Here is a 17,866-nt window from a genome sequence, read left to right as displayed (position 1 = left end):
GAAGTAAATCGCCATCAGCTGCTTTCAGATGGAGCGGCATTAATTACACAGACCCGTAGTTCACCGAGAAGATAGGCAAAATTGCATCGATTATCGGAGTCGATTTTCCTTGATTTTGAACCAGATTTTGCCTAGCTTCTCGTTGAACTACGGGTCTGTGTAATATATGCCGCTCCATCTGAAAGCAGCTGATGGCGTTTTACTTCTAATCACGGAACCGGCATTACTGATGAAACACGCATGAGAATCACAGACGATTTTTTTGCATAGCCCTACTCTCCTACGCACTCACACACACACTCACTCTCCCCCTCTCTCTGTTTGTCCCTCTTTCAATTTGCTTTGCCTATTTCTCTTTGCATTCTTTCTTTTCTTTAATATGGCATCTTCAGGTTTTGACCAGTTATGCCAGGAAGCTGCAACTATTTCAAAACATCTTGACATGAAAGCTGACAATGCTGAACTTGAAGCAGCTACCAGGGAGGCTGAAGAAATTCTACAAATGTTCAATCCTCCACTGGTAATGTTAATTACATTTCAGTTTCCTTCTTCATTTGGTTAATTTTTTATTTACACTTAAGTTGCTTTAATAAATGTATATTTTTATCTGTTCATAGATTTCCAAGTCCTTACTTTCAATCACTTTTAGCATTTTATTTTAACATGTTTATTTCCATTTTTTTTTCAGCTGAAAAAGAAGACCAAACGAGCGATTTCCTGGACTCAACAGACACAGTGAACTTTGAACTGCATTTCAAAGGTAATATTGGTTATATAAAATATCCGTATATCCACATAAATGGACTCAGGTCCGTAATAGTGCCTATATAAATAATATAGTTTTATAAAATTGATTGTTGTCTGTTGTTACATCTGTAGCCAGCTTCTCAGCCGCAACACCGAGAACCAGAGTTGAGGTCAATGTACTGCTGAGAAAAGTGCAAGATCTGTTTAACCAAAAATATAGTAAGCATATGTTCAAACACTTTTTAAGTCTTGATAACCTAATATACCTTAATGTATCCATGGCATTATTATCAAATCAATAACTTATTTGTGTCCATCAACCATACGATTATGACACATTACCAAAATGACTGTTTACAGCCGGTACACTGGCTATTAACAGGATGGGAGAGTCACAATTTTCCGACTGTGTTACAATGTGTAAAATGTACATGCATGTGTTTGCCCGTGTCTTTCAGAGGATGCCGGAGGTACTGGAAGGCTCCCCTACCAGTCCCTGGTAAATCAAGGCATGACAGTTAAAGTTGCAGGACAGCCTCAAAAAGCCATCCTATTATGGAAGGAAGCAGTTGGAGGGCATTTTCATTTGAAATCAGTAAGTGAGATTAACAGTGGTTTTGTTTCTCCACCTGTGTTTCGGCAGATCACTTGGCTCTATGCAAAGTGGAAAAAATAAGTTAACTAAACAATAATACGGGCCTACATTTGAGTCTTTGTATAGTGCAGCACTGGGTGGGTTAAGTTTTGACCCACAATAAGTAAATATTGGATAGAACAAATGCTGGATTGTTGTTATGCAACCATGGGGTATAATAACCCAGCAGTTGGGTTAAAACAACCCAGCATTGGGTCAATATTAACCCAGTAGTGTGTTCTGTCCAATATTTACCCAACATGCGTAAAAAAATAACCCAGATATTTTTAGACTGTGGGCCACTATATTTCTCCATGTCTCCCCAACCAGTCGAGGCAAATGGCTGCCCATTATAAACCATGGTTCTGCTCGAGTTTGCTGCATATTAAAAGGAAGTTGCCATTGCACTCTCAGAAAAAAGGTATAAAAGTTGTACCTTTTTGTCACTGGTACACTACCTTTTAAAAAGGTCCTAAAATGTACCATTTAGGTACAGATATGTACCTATGAGGTACCAGCATGTAGCTTGGTGGTACCAATGTATACCTTTTAGGTACAAAAGTGTACTTTTTGAAAAGGTAGTGCCCCAATGTCAACTTTTGTAGCTTCATGTACCTTTTTTCTGAGAGTTTGTAGCCTAATAATATAAAGAGTACAGTATGGTCTAGACCTACTCTGTTTGAAAAGTGCTGTGAGGAACTTTGTTATGAATTGGCACTTTAAAAATTCAATGTAATTCAATTGAAACAGATTCAGGTTATAGATTCTGTATGTGTCTATGACAGTTTGTAAGGGATGTAACACTATTTCTTAGTTGCAGTTTCCTCATTACAGTGGACACATTTTCTAAAAAGGCACCTCTCCAGAATATCCTATAGCTGCTTAGTTGAATTTGAATAGTGATTGTGATGGCCCTTGGCAACAGTTGAATTTTATCTAATAAAATTATATTTCTTCATTAATACTGCTGTGTGATGCAGAAAGACCAGTTATTTGTTATGCTTCTAAGTGTTTCTTTTTTTCCCTATACATTAATTAGATGCAGCACAATGCAACTCCACTGACAAAGCAGAAGGAATGTCAGAGGCGATGGACGCAGAAGGTACGCTGAGTTGTTTTTATTTTATCTTTAAATAAATATATTAAACTTTTAAATATATTAAACTTAAGAAGCATAGTTTACTAGATATGTAATTGTGGTCATTACACTGTACATTTCACCACTATACACATTATTAAAACAATAATCAAATCAAAAGATGAAATCTGTGTGTGATAGTTTAACATCTTCAAATCAACAGACACAGCAGATGTTGCCCAGAAATTTTAGAGGCTATGTGTGAAAATGGTATTTCTTTTCATTGTAATACAATTTGAATGGTATTGCTTAAGTTCAAGCTTAAAACTACTCTTCTGAAAAGTCTGCCATTGACATTGGACACAAAGAGAAAAGCTCACTTGTTTGAAAATTACAATTTAGATATACAATACTTATTAAGGTGACATTTAACATCTTTTATAGACCATTTTGCAAGATGTAAACAACACTGGTCCAGAAGCACGTCCTGTATCAGTTTTTTAACACAGCATAAACGTTGGGATAAAATACAACCAACAGGACATATAAAACTTAATCAAAAAGTTAAAGAAAAATTTTTAAGATGTTTTCTTTATGTGTGAAATAAAGAAAACCGTTACAAACTGAAACAGGAAGTTGCTTACATCTTGCAATGATAATTTTACACTTTGAATTGGCTGTTGATATTTAGATGCAAACAATGAATGGTACTGTATCTGTATTTGACCTACAATTTACTAATTAACTATTGACAGTATAAATGTTGACACATTGCATTATGAATTTGTAATTTAGATTCAAATGTTGTATTAAGAAAGTTGTTATTATGTTTTATGTTCTACAGAGCTGGAAGAACAGTCCTCAGAAACAGCCACTACTGTAGCTATCGTGATGACTGCAGATTAAGGTATCTTTTCAAATTGTGCTGATTTTTATGTCCCATTGTGAATAATAAGCTCTTCCTTATAGTAGACCAGGCCAAGTAGACCTGGTTTGGAGGCAGCAACATGAATAAAAACAGTTAGTTTCAACAGATTACAATACTTTAACAAGAACAGATATTGGAACAGAACCATAGACCAAAACATTTAAAAAGGGAAACAATCCACTACACAGTGACACATTGTGACAAATCAGCCTCCAAATCTTTCATTTAGGATCTAACAGCATTAAACTAGATTCACTTTGTAAGTCTTTCAACGGGCAGTTTCCAGGCAGAACGTGCAGAATATATAAACAAAGTTCTGTACATACATTTGGGACCTAATGTATAAAAACATTTTAAAGGGTGTTGTCCAGGACATTGTCTTAAATTACAAACAGAGATAGAAGGTGAGCACACCAACAATTGCTTTTAAAATGATGATGTTCCTGTGTACAAGCCTATGAATGGCTTGAACAGGCCAACCTACGACTGTATGAGTTATGGCATTACAGTTAGTAATGCTAAAGCTGAAGAATAAAGTGCTGGTGAGATTTTTTAAAATTGAGTTACACTTCTGAATCATGTTTGATTTACATACATTTCTGAAATGGAAAACCCAGAGTTTTCCTTGTTTCCGCTTTCTGAAATGTGCCCCAGGAATTCTTCTTTGTTGACCTGCTTGTATCTTATGATTGAGCGTCAGCAATACCCACATTTTAATTTGGCAATACTGCCCTCCAAAGGCTAAGTGCAGTATCTACGCAAACACTGAAACTGAGAAAAATGGCTTTAAAGTTTTTTACACCAGCCAGTCAAACATGTTACTGCAATTTTGGCACACACATTTCTCTGAAATGGGACAAAATTTAACCAGGAGACTTTGTCACAAGACACAACAGATCTCACAAAGCCCATTTGAACCCTTAACTCAACTTTGACCAAATGCGTAGTTACTGCGCTTTCGCTTTGTAGGGCAGAATAGAATATTGAATAAACTGCCTTTGAAATGTTACTTAAAATATGCTCTTGAGTATTAATTCAACTAACTGGCTTGACTTAAATATATTTGTTTTGATAGATGGAGGCCATTTGTGCTGTGTCTGCCGCGTCCTTTTCGATGACAGGAAGAAAAATGCTTCAAAGAAGTGGCGTTCGTGGTCACAGTGCACAGTGTGCCAATCATGGTCACACACTGCATGTGGTTTTAAAAAAACATGTGCCTTAAATGCCAGTGTAAAGACACCATGCAAACAGCCTGTAGCGCTGCATCAGTGATAGGAAACATGCTAGTTACACAAGATGTTTTATGTTTTAACTTTGAGTTGTTTTTACTTTGTTCATGACCCCATCCCTACAAACACACACACACACACACACACATTTTTTTTTTTTTTATGTATTAGGTGCCATTTAATCTTTTTCATGCAAATGTATTGTAATGATTACACTTATAATAAAACATATTTTTCATTCACTCTTTATTGTTGTCATTTGTTGGCACCATAAGTGTGGTCCCTTTACCTGGGACATGTGGGGACCAATTCATATCTATTGTACTGAATTTAGTCCACAGGTTGTAAATGATAAGTAGCCTATTGTTTCATATTTTATCAATGGTTCGGTAGGTTGGGTGTTGGCAAAGACCTCGCCATACTTTTCAATACAGTGAGTCAAAGTTCGATTTCATGTTATGATTAAATAGTTTACATAACTTTCACTTCTTTTTGCAGTCTTGCTGTCACTGAGAGGTATTTGGCAAATTGGATATTGAAAAGTTGGTTTATGTCAGAGCAGTAGTGATACTTGTGAAAACTTTGATATACAACTGAACAGTACAATTTAAACAACTTTAAATACAATGGTTGCTATAAAGGATGATGGGGATGATGATGTTATGTGTATCTGCTTTATCAAAGTGATTTTCCTCCATCACACAGATGAAGTTGAAGCAAGTCTCTATTACCACATTTAATGTTATGAAAAGAACCATCATGACAGAAATATATATTTATATATGAATTGAAAGTAATACAAAAAAAATTGAGACCAGAAACCCATCATGAGTTAAAAAACTGGCTATGCTCAGTTGTAAGGAATTTTTTGGAATGATTAAGTAATTTCACATTTTGTGTTTTAAATTAAAGTGACAACACAAGTAACAAAATTTGGTGTTCCAATAATAAAACTGATTGTGTTGTTTTAACACATCTGTTTTTAAAGTGTATGTATTACTCTACAGAATGCTGTACCATTCATTAACAAAGTTTTAAATAATATATACTGTATACTACACTTTACTATAGTATTGGTATTTACTATAAATTACTTTAGTACTTTTTATGTGTGCAGAATTTTTATGACTGGACACACCTGATCCACATACATTTACGGTATAGTTTGCATACTGCTCAGGCCTGTCTTTCTGCTTAGAAAGACGGAACATGAAACAATACATAGGCTTCCTATACTATACACATAGCTGAAGCATTCAGTTTCTCAAAGTGTTTGGAAGGAGGGGAATGGTACTCTAATGGATAAACTAAATAGGCCTGTTTACAATTTTTAGTTGAGCTCAAAAGAAAACATCTAAACAAAAATAAATAGGCTACAAAAGATGCAAGAGAGCAAACATTATGTACATTATGTAGCAAACATTGTGTATAATGTTTGCTAATCTGGGTATTGACAACCAATAGGCCTAATAATAATCTACTAGCCTACAATCAGAGACGACTACCCATCAGACTATGATCTTATTTATGAATGGTATGTTTTAATTATCATAGCAGCATTGACATAAATAGATAGTATATGCATAGAAGCCCAAACAGAAATGCACAGTTTGTGTGTGTGGCCAGCAGGTATTCATCAAGGTGTGGGGTCTGTTTACACAGCCAGAAACAAACAAACAGCTTTATTTTATCTAACCGTAACCTTATTGAGCCTTCAAAGTGCTCTCTGAAACTACACCTGAGATGGCTTGTGTACTTGAAATGAGAACATGAAAAGTTTGTTATAGAGCTAAGCCAAATACATCGTTAGAAAGATCTTGACCTGCAGAATAACATATGTCAGTATAAAGAATCTACATGGCTCCTGCTTTGAAATACGGACCTTTAAAACATCACCTTGGTGCATTTTTGAATGCTTATAATTAGGCAACAAAAGGGGCTATAGACATGGGACAAACTCTTAATGAGAGCTGACCTCAGTTATAATGTCAATATAGTCAACAACTTTGGACTCTATCTATCAAATATGGTTAAAATTTATTTAAACCTATTTAACATTTAAATATTTAAAATCTGATTGCATAAGTGTGTTAACAATCCCCTAAACACCTTGTACTCTCAACTCACTATTTACAACCTCCAATTATAAGAAAAACACAAAGTTTTTAAAAAAAACTACAATTCCCTACATGTGTGCAATGCAGCTTGATACAAATCAACACTAAAATTGAAGTTTTTCTGGTTTGCAAAGTAGGGCTGTAAAAACATATATCTACTGAATATATAAACACCTAGTTCAGACAAACTATTAATTATGCTGCATCTAGATGATCTACGTTAAGAAAATGTAAAAAAGTTGTTTGTTTAAGATATTTTAGCAGAAACAGTGTTTTTTGCTAGATGGGATACAGCTACGCGCTTTAGGGTTAAGTTTGGGGTAGAATTCGGATGTAAACAGCGGATCTGTCTAGATGTGATACAACTTGTCTTAAATCGCGTGAAATGTTTGGTTTAGGGTTAGGTTTTGGGGATAGGATTAGGATAATAACAGCGCTCATCCGCGAGATTTTGCTGTTGCTGTATCCCTTCTAGCCACAACGCCGAAACAGCAGAACACGCAAACCCCGCCTTCAACACAATGCACTTCTGTAACCTTCTGCTACCAAAAAACTCATTTCTCAAAATCGAATTAGAAATTGTTCAAAATGATTATATTGTTGAGTTATCAAGTTTTTGTTTTCTGTAGGAAAATGTTGAATGTCATTTAAAAAGAAAACACGTCATGCAACCAACGTGGTTTCAATAATAGCAGCCAAGCAACCACCATAGCAACGAACTATAATACTAAATGTAATATAATGGGAAGAAAAAAGTATTAATCCACATCAACTTAGTTCGGGAGAATTTCAAGCCAATATGGTTATGTAAGAACCTACTGTATGTGGCAGTCTTGTGGATTATGACTGTGAAATCATTGTATAAGTAATTTATTAAGTTAATCACTATTCATTCACCTCTAAAGTGTGCTGTGACAATTGCTGAAATCATGACTATAACTCATTGTGGAAAACATTTTATTTTTTACAAACTTTTACAGTATTTGTTTCAAAGGATTCAAGATTCAATACTTTGTCATTTCAACTTAGCACACAAAAACAAAACACCTTACACACATTTGTACATTACAGTAAATAAGTAACATCACAATGGTAAACACACAATTTTGTCCTCACACAGACTAGTGTGATTATGTGTGCTTAAAAACAGTACCTACGTTTTAAAATAAATCAGACCTAGTAAAACATCATGTTTGCACAAGTAAGGCGAGCATTATATTACACCACCATAAAGGTTTCTATGATATGCTGCAACATATACTATACATTTACATCATTCTTTTTACAGAATACAATATCAGACTAGAAATTAAAAAAATATCTGTAGTGCTAGTTCAAGTCTCAAGTCTCAATTTATTTATAAAGCACGATTAAAAACAACTCCAGTTGACCAATGTGCTGTACAATGAGATAATGACTAATTAAAAAAAACACAAATATACAAACCACATCAACATCAGACAACAAATATCATCACGAGTCATAGGCCTTAGTAAAAAAGTATGTTTTTAACTTAGATTTAAAAATATGTAATGTTGGGGATATTCTTATATGAAGCGGTAAAGTGTTCCAAAGTTTAGGTGCGACTATGGCAAAAGCTCGGTCACCCCTAGATTTTAATTTGGACTTTGGAACAGTTAACAGATTCTGGTTGGCAGACCGAAGAGTTCTTATTGGACGATATTCACCCAACAAATCCGAGAGGTAGAGGGGAGCGAGTCCATTTAACGATTTAAAAACGAGCAAAAGCACTTTAAAATCAATTCTACACTGTACCCGAAGCCAATGTAAAGACATTAGCACAGGAGAAATATGTTCGTATTTACGAACGCCGGTTAACAGCCGCGCAGCGGAATTTTGAACCATTTGTAATCTCGCTATTAACGAGCTATTTATTCCCACATACAGCGCATTACAATAATCAATTCTGGACGAAATAAAAGCGTGGGTTGCAATTTCTAAGTGTTTAAAAGAAAGAAAGGTCTTCACTTTAGCCAGCATTCTTAATTGGTAAAAACTCGCTTTTACAACTGCATTTATTTGCCTATCAAATTTTAGTGCACTATCGAAAAATACACCTACGTTTTTTACACTTGATTTGACCGAAGAAGATAAAATACCAGAATTTCCAAAAGAATTTTCCAGAACATCGGGCGAGCCAAACACAATGATCTCCGTAGTTATCATATTTATCCACATTGTCATTATCACTCTTATCATTGTATACCAGTGTCTGTATGCTTGGCATGGGGAGGGCCTGACACAAGTGGGGGTTGTCTGCAGGAACAAAGTCTGATACATGTGGGTGAAACATCATAATGGCTTGATGTAGTTTTCTTTCCAGCTGTTGGAAGCGTTGAATGAGTCTTCATATGTAAGGCATCAATCCCTCGCCTCCTCGAAACATCATCTTCTTCAATCTAGAAAACAAAATGCTATGTTATGTTACCAGGTGGTTTCTAATATGATTTGCAGGTAGTTAGTTTGTCAGATGGTTACTAGAGTGACTGCTGTGTGGTTACTAGGGTAAAGTAATTATACTTACAGTGTCATCAAAGCAGAAGTAGACATGCCAAGAGGGATCACATGATTCCTGAAAATCAATTGTCGCAGGTAAGAAGCTCATCTGCGGTGACCATTGAATGCTGTTGTATTCTTTTATTGCCTGTCTCAGTCTATTGCTGGAGCTGGCTACCTGCTTGGAGAGTCTAATGGCAATGCCCTGCCCATCTGAAGCAAAGCTAGGAAACAAGCATGCAGAAAAATGAATGTATTAGTTTGTATTATAGTCCTTTTTAAGTTCAAACCTAATGTCATATTGTATCTACTTATCCACTTATAGCACTATACATGGATATATTCTTCTCAGGTGGAGGAGGACTGCTCTCTCTCCCTTGATTCAGTTCTAGCCTTGAAGTTGGACTCTGAGCTCACGGTCCACATCTTTAAGGGTAGACTGGAAGTTTGAATCAGACTCTTGCCATCTTCTCCCAATACGGTATTTTTTCTCAATGTTCAGCAGAGTCCTCAATTCTAATATCTACACATTACAAAAAGTACAGCACAAAAGTTCAGTAGCTAGCAAGCAGAAAGCATTACCGTGGTACACCTGACCAAACATATGTTACAAGTAAGGCCTTGGCGGTAATAGATTACTAATTACACCACATGACGATTTGCAATAATGCTGCAATATTTTTTATTTATAACCACTGTGGTGGCAGTTTCCTTCAAAACTATGCCATTACTATAATCACACGTTGAAGCACATCAGCAAGGCACTTAAAGGAAAACACCACCGTTTTTCAATATTTTACTACAGGGCTATTCAGATCTTACCCTGGAGGGCCAGAGCACTGCATAGTTAAGCTCCAACCCTGATCAAACACACCTGAGCAAGCTAATCAAGGTCTTCATGATCACTAGAAAATCACAGGTGGTTAATGGTACATAAACTCTGTAGTGCTCCAGCACTCCAGTGTAAGATTTGAATAGCCCTGTTTTACTATGTTCTTACCTCAACTTAGACGAATTAATACATAACTATCTTTTTTCAATGCGCGCACTTTAATCTTTGTACAGTGCCTTGTGAATGTATTAGCGTTTAGCCTAGCCCCATTCATTCATATGGCTCCAAACAGGGATGAATTTAGAAGCCACCAAACACTTTCAGGTATTTAGACGAGTAAGTATGGTGGCACAAAATAAAACTTTTGTGTGGAGCCATAGGAATGAATGGGGCTAGGCTAAATGCCAACACATTCATGAAGTGCTTAAAGGAGTAGTCCACTTTATAGATGGGGCCCATTGACTTACCATAAACTTATCATTTGTCCTACTATGAAAAGTCAATGGACCCCATCTTTAAAGTGGACTACTCCTTTAACAAAGACTAAAAGTGCATGCATTGAATAAAGATAGGTATGTATTAATTCATCTAAGTTGAGCTAAGAACATAGTAAAATATTGAAAAACGGAGGTGTTTTCCTTTAAAGACGTCTGTAATTAACAAAGTCTTACATAAAAACATTAAAGGCGGAGTCCATGATGTTTGAAAGCCAGTGTTGATATTTGAAATCGCCTAAACAAACACGCCCCTACCCCAATAGAATCTGGACCTTCTGTTGATAGACCCGCCCCACACATACGCAACCCGGCATTTGATTTGATTTGATTGGCTATAAGTGTGTTTTGGTAGTCGGGCCGTCTCCTTTTCCAAACCGTTTTTCAAACATCGTGGACTCCGCCTTTAAACTCTTACTTGAACTTGTAGAACTGAATCAGTCTAATGATGTAGTCGCTTTTCCATCTACAGACAGAGTCTCTGCAGAAAAGACGACATTACTACCACAGTACCACTGTAATAAAGTAATTAATTTCATGTTACTTCTGTTTCTTTGTTAATAGTATTCATGACATTCTTACAGTATTTAAGACTTTAACTTCAGTTCCTTACTTATTGGTTTCTGTTGGGCTAGCTTTTTTCCATCTCTCCATGTCTCCTTCAGAAATCAACACTATACAACAACAATAACAGAAAACAAGACACACATCAATCCTAAATACTCTTGTGCAAAATGCACTTATAAATGGAATGTAATATTCTCCCATCTACAACTAATTGTTACCTGCTTCTTATGTGCATTGTTTACCTGCTGCCTCTCTGATGACAGATGAGATATCTTCTTGAGCAATATTTTCTCTGCTTTGTCTACTCTTTGCAGGAGCTGCACCTCTGAAAAGATGAAAAGACAGTTTAATCTACTTATAGTATGCTTACCATTTTGTGTGTGATTGACTTCACTCCAGAAAATATAAAATGTATAAACAGTGAACCACCAGCACAGAATTTTGAAAGGTTATACAGCAGTAGACACACCTAGGTCAGTTGATTTCCTCCGTCCATAATGCAAAAGGGCATCAGTCAGTAGGTCAAGGCGATGAGATGGAGTCATCTCCTTTGTGACTCTGGAAAATCTTTGGAGGAAAGACCACAGCCTTTCCATTCCTTCCCCATCTGTGAGCCCAAACCCATCAAGCCATCTGGTACTGTACTTGATCTATGATTAAAGCAAAGTGGTAAAATATCACATACTGTATACTGACACGAAGCATGATCCTACTGCTTATAGTGATCTTATAGTTATCATAGTATTTGCAGGTTTTGGAGGCACCAATTTCTTTGTAGCAAGCACTACACTGGCGTGTTCTGGATCCAGGTGCCTTGTGTGTGTCAGTGTGTAAGTTGGCGAGTGAGTGAGTGAGTGAGTGAGTGAGTGAGTGGGAGATATTTTTTTTTATTCTTTATTTACTAAAGATTGTATGTATATAACTATTTACAACAAACCCCAAGATCCGCCCACTATCATAAGACTATATAATAAAATAAATAAATAAAACGCCAATAGAATAAAACTGACCAAAAAGAAAGATCTAAATGTCTAAAGATTTCTGAATTGTACCACAAATGTATTAAAAGCACGGTGTTGTTGTTACTGTTTTTTACTATGTATAAAAAGGCTGAACTACTGTGGTAAAAGCATAAGGTTTGCTGTTACTGTACTACAAAACACCACAGTAGAAGTAGACTAACTGCGGTAAAAACATGGTACGATTTGTGTACTATAAACACAAAATACCACAGTAGAAGTACATTGGTAGTTAATTCCAAAAATATGAATATAATAAAATGATCGAGGATCTGTCACGTTATGTTAATGGTGACTAACATAACGTGACTAGCTTTTCACCCACTGCTTGATTATGTGTTGTGTTGAACTTATTTTGAACAAAAAGAAATTATGTAATATAGATGACCAATACAATTCAGAGAACATTTAGAAGCCGATCTGGATTAACACATATAATGAATTTAAAATCAAACAAACATACACTTTATGGTATACTCACCGAGATGTGATGACATTTGTAAATTGATGATAAATATCGCGATGATGTGCGAATGAGATTTGGGTCACGGCGGGGCGTAGCCACGAGTGTGCCAGAGCCACCCAGAGTGGCACACCTAAAATGGATGCAGAATATTTATTTATAGTTTCAATTTTGTTGTTTACTTAGAATATATATATATATTTAAAATAAACCTTTCACACGCAAGTTACAAATATTTTATCTGACCCCTTGTGTCCATGGCGACGGGTCATGATTGTCACGTGACACACTGCAACAACAATAATGTATGCTATTCGTTTTATTTCGTTTTTTCCTTTTTTTTAATTAAAAATATTAACTAACTTGCTTACCATGTCAACTATCTGATATTCCAATCCTTCGTTTAAAGATCTTCATAAATTATCTTGATCTATAACGAGATGAGTCGATTACAGCACCTGAATTCCCCAGCGTTTCTGGTTTTCTTGCCTGCCTGTGACACACGCAGATTTTCAGATGCACACCCAGAGGTTTTTTTCTGGCTACGGGTCACGCTTCTTGAATGCGATGAACAAAATCGTATGGTATAGTACGATTTAATATATTCGTATTAATTAGCACGAAATCCCTGCGACACAGGGCTGTGTTAAATGCGATGAACTTATCGTACGATTTCGTACGAGCCAGCTCGTATGATTTCATACGATTTAGCCACTTGGTTAAATCGTTTGAATTATTACGAATTCGCTGTGAGATAGGGTTGGCTCCGACATAAGGGTCCTATTAAAACGTGTCTTCTCTACCTAGATTGACTGGATACGAATTGAGAACAGAAGATTATGCAAATCACTGATTAAATCAACCAACCAATCATAGGCACGAAGACATCAGTCAATGTCCCGCCCCCAAAGACCCAAAAGTCATATTGATCGAGCGAGCGTGTGTGGTGCAGCTGTGAGAGCATAGAGAGAGTCAGAATCGAGCAAAAGCTCATCCAAGCCCTTGCTCGCGTGACTGCATTTGTGCGCGCTGAGCGGAGGTGCGCTCTCGCAAGGATGCTTTACACAATTGTGTTCTGCTTTTTCGCGCTCGAATAGTGTTCGCGTGCTCGTATCTCTCACTCGCGTGTGGTTTTTGTGCGCGCTGGGTCTGATTAAACACCACACCTTTCTTTCCCATTCTGACATTCAGTTTGGAGTTCAGGAGATTGTCTTGACCAGGACCACACCCCTAAATGCATTGAAGCAACTGCCATGTGATTGGTTGATTAGATAACTGCATAAATGAGAAATTGAACAGGTGTTCCTAATAATCCTTTAGGTCAGTGGTTCCCAACTTCAGTCCTCAAGGTCCACCTCCCAAAATGTTTTAAATGTCTCCTTATATGAAACACCTGATTCCACTCATCAGTCTTGTTCCAGAATGTTTAAAATGTTCCTTAATTAACACACTAACAAGCTAATGAACTGAATCAGCCCTTACAAAAATTAACCATGGTTTTACTACAGTTAAAAAAAAAAAAACATGGTTACTGTAGTAACTACAAGAACCATGGTTTAACTATGGTTTTTGAAAACCATGGTTGTCAAAACCATGGTTATTTTGTAGTTACCATGGTTTTCAAAAACCATAATTAAACCATGGTTATTGTAGTTACTACAGTAACCATGTTTTTTTGGTTTTAACTGTAGTAAAACCATGGTTAAATTTTGTAAGGGCTGATTCAGTTCATTAGCTTGTAAGTGTGTTAATTAAGGAACGTTTTAAACATTCTGGAACAAGACTGATGAGTGGAATCAGGTGTTTGTCAAAACCATGGTTATTTTGTAGTTACCATGGTTTTCAAAAACCATAGTTTAACCATGGTTATTGTAGTAAAACCATGGTTTTGCTCATAGTAATCAATACACCAAAAAAACATGGTTACTACACTTTTACCACAATAAAACCATATTTTCGTATGGGAGGTGTTTTATATATGAAGACATCTAAAACATTCTGGGAGGGGGGGGGCTGAGGTGAGAGTATACTGTTACCGTGGTAAAGCATGGTAAACTAGACGCGTATCGGGTTTTACCACGCAGTAGCCGAAATAAACTGTTACTGTGGTAAAGCATGGTAAATTCGACGCGTATTAGGGTTTTACCACGCAGTAGCCGAAATAAACTGTTACTGTGGTAAAGCATGGTAAATTCGACGCGTATTCGAGTTTTACCACGCAGTAGCCGAAATAAACTGTTACTGTGGTAAAGCATGGTAAATTCGACGCGTATTCGAGTTTTACCACGCAGTAGCCGAAATAAACTGTTACTGTGGTAAAGCATGGTAAATTCGACGCGTATTCGGGTTTTACCACGCAGTAGCCGAAATAAACTTTTACTGTGGTAAAGCATGGTAAAATCGACGCGTATCGCGTTACCTTTATCCTAATATTAACTGATCGAATCTGCGTCACGTTAAAGCTGAGGATGGCATTTAATCGTTTTAGTTACGATGTGCTGATTTAAAATCATTTTGAGATACAATAAGCCTAAGCAGAACTGACAGATATAAAACAGCGATTGAATTGAACACTTTTAACCTGATTTATATAAACTTTATATCAAATTAAAGACACTTAACTTACCAATGCGTTGTTAAATCTCGCGATGTAATGAAATGCAACTCCTAATGTAATGTCACATGGAGTTCTTCTCTTTAGCGACCCCAGTGGACGTTTGTTTTTCAAAACTGTAGCAATACGTGCCTATTGGTACATATTTTTGGCGCTGCAAAAAAGTGTGCAGAGGTACGTATTTCCCATGAGACCAGGTTGAAAGTTTCCACTCTTAAAATTTCCCAGAATTTTGCAACCCTACTCTACATACAGTATCATCTCATCTATAAACCTGACTTCTGTAGCAGGCATTTAGAGCATTTAACATTAAGTAGAAGATGAATGAGGTCGAGTCAGTGTTGTGGAGAGGTCAGCAGGTCATCTTGTTAATTCACAGGTCACTTCCTCGATCCTCATTACTGATCAATACAAAACCATTGATTCTGACTGAGGTCACCGATGCTCCCCAGAGTACAGACAGATGTGTTTTATGTTAACATATGAAGTGTCACATCTGTTTGCTCTTTTAAGACACTTTTAGTATTTAAATGTAACACATCTGCAGGGTCTGTCTCTCTCTCTAACACCAGCACACACATCTAACACAGCAAATATAATCATAATCAGAGTCATTTACATCTGTTAATATCAGAAAAGATCTGAACATCTGTTACGCTGCAAATAACACAAGGTCACATTTACATCGATGCCAAAAAAGAGATTCACCTGCACTCATTCTGAAGTTTTATTTGGAAAGAAAAACCAAATTTATTCGTTTTATTTCTGGCTTCATTTACAACTCAATACATTTTCATTATACAGTGAACCCTGGAATCAAACCCATGACCTTGATATCGGCTGTGCAATGATTGTCTGCAAAGCTTCTTTGAAACACAGCATCAGAGATGCAGATATATCCAGATTAATATGCCAGATTCATTTGTTAATGCCTAAAGAGATGTTGAAATAAGACGATACGTGGGGCATGAATGCCGATGGGAGATAAACGTGTCTGTGTTTGTTGGGTCAGAACACAGCTGAAGCTCAACAGCTTCATTCATCAGAGAGGAAATGAAAGACCGCCGGCCGAGTCCACCTGACGCATTCAACTACCGACACAAATCCTTCCCCGTATACCTTCTTACTCTTCTTTTATCATTTGCTATGTTAAGTTCTGATCGGTCTTTCACCGGGCCGCTGTGACATCTGTTATATCCCACATACATTTATAGATGCTTTCAGAGGGAACGACATAAACAAACAGCTTTAACTTCCACACAGAATCAATAACAACAGAGTCGCTCTACAGGAGATTATTTCTGATAACAAGCTAAATAAATGACCTTACTTCACATCATAGCTAAAGCGTATCAAGCATTAGACTGAGCTAATGTTACTGTGTAAAATTAATCTTAACTACAGATCCTTAAATTCTTGCCCGGCTGCCAAATCCACACAGCAGTGATCCATGCTCACCATCTCCCCTTGGCTTTATGAAACAGAAACATTATTTTCCACACGGTATTTGAGGTTAGTTAGTCACTAGCCAGACCGATAAACAACACAAAACCGCAGTTAACTTCAGACCAGGCGCATAACCAATAAAAGTGTCTATAGTTCCTAAATAATTGAGTCCCTATGATCATTTCAATCTTACATTAGTGTACGATCTTAACTCAAGTCTATTATCATACAGATCAGGCAATTTATCATCAATTGTGTCTTTAAAACAGAATGAATTAAATGACCTGACAGCCATGATGAATTTAGATTTTTAATACAGCAACTGCCTGTGCATAGACTTAACCCTAACCACACGCACACACACGCACACACACACACACACACACACGCACGCACACACACACTCACGCACGCACGCACACACGCACGCACACACGCACGCACGCACGCACGCACGCACACGCACACACACGCGCACACACAAGCGCACGCACGCACACACACACATAGAGATGTAAGCAGGTAATCCTGAGCCTGTGGTAAAGCAGCGAGTATCAAATAAAGGCTGAAGACTGCGTCAGAAAGCTGCAGCTCATCATTGTGATTCTGGATTGACAAACAGACTTGACTGCGACAGTCTCATATCTTCTCTAGTTCACACATCTCTGATGATTCTTATTTTAATCTCAAAAACAAATACAAACAATAGAGCGCCACAGTGATGATGTAGTTTTTGCAGGCCAACCTGAACATTAGCAGGACAATGATTCCCTCGCTAAACTTTTGCATTATTGGATTATCTTAACAAAAGTTTATGACGCTTACATGTTTTGCTCAACAAGATAATCTTCACAGATGAACACAAAATTTGGAAGTGTAAATGCGTTTATCAGAAATATAAAAAGTTGTATTTTGTCTTACAGTAAAGCACACAGACACACACACAGACACAGCTTTTTTCATAAGTGTGATATTGTGTGTATGTGGTGTCTCTTGTGGTTTCATTAGAGAGGCGGTCAGGATTTGTTCACACATACAGAGATGGAAGTGAAGGAGTGCTGATATCAACAACAGAAATGTAAAATGTAAAGCTTTTGGATTTTTGTTAAAATATTTAAATGACTTCTTAAGTAAAATCATCAACAAACTCCCCAAAAAATGTTTGTAAAGGATCATTTGCA

The 17,866-nt window shown here is 36.8% G+C and overlaps 2 protein-coding genes and 1 long non-coding RNA gene across 7 annotated transcripts in view; 1 reads left to right on the top strand and 2 right to left on the bottom strand.

The window, feature by feature from the left end:
* Positions 1-17,866, bottom strand: part of lsamp (limbic system associated membrane protein) — a 150,029-nt gene that overhangs the window by 40,454 nt on the left and 91,709 nt on the right. The window lies entirely within an intron of this gene.
* Positions 1-17,866, bottom strand: part of sidt2 (SID1 transmembrane family, member 2) — a 245,192-nt gene that overhangs the window by 139,489 nt on the left and 87,837 nt on the right. The gene's annotated exons all lie outside the window — the stretch shown is intronic.
* On the top strand, positions 30-4,858 carry LOC135770605 (uncharacterized). The gene is made up of 7 exons (XR_010542721.2): positions 30-520; positions 689-760; positions 880-966; positions 1,206-1,342; positions 2,421-2,483; positions 3,304-3,366; positions 4,463-4,858. It is a non-coding gene; the product is annotated as an uncharacterized lncRNA (long non-coding RNA).

The sequence above is a fragment of the Paramisgurnus dabryanus genome, chromosome 8, assembly GCF_030506205.2.
Source record: "Paramisgurnus dabryanus chromosome 8, PD_genome_1.1, whole genome shotgun sequence".
Lineage (NCBI taxonomy): Eukaryota > Metazoa > Chordata > Actinopteri > Cypriniformes > Cobitidae > Paramisgurnus > Paramisgurnus dabryanus.
This window is presented reverse-complemented; position numbering and strand designations above follow the sequence as displayed.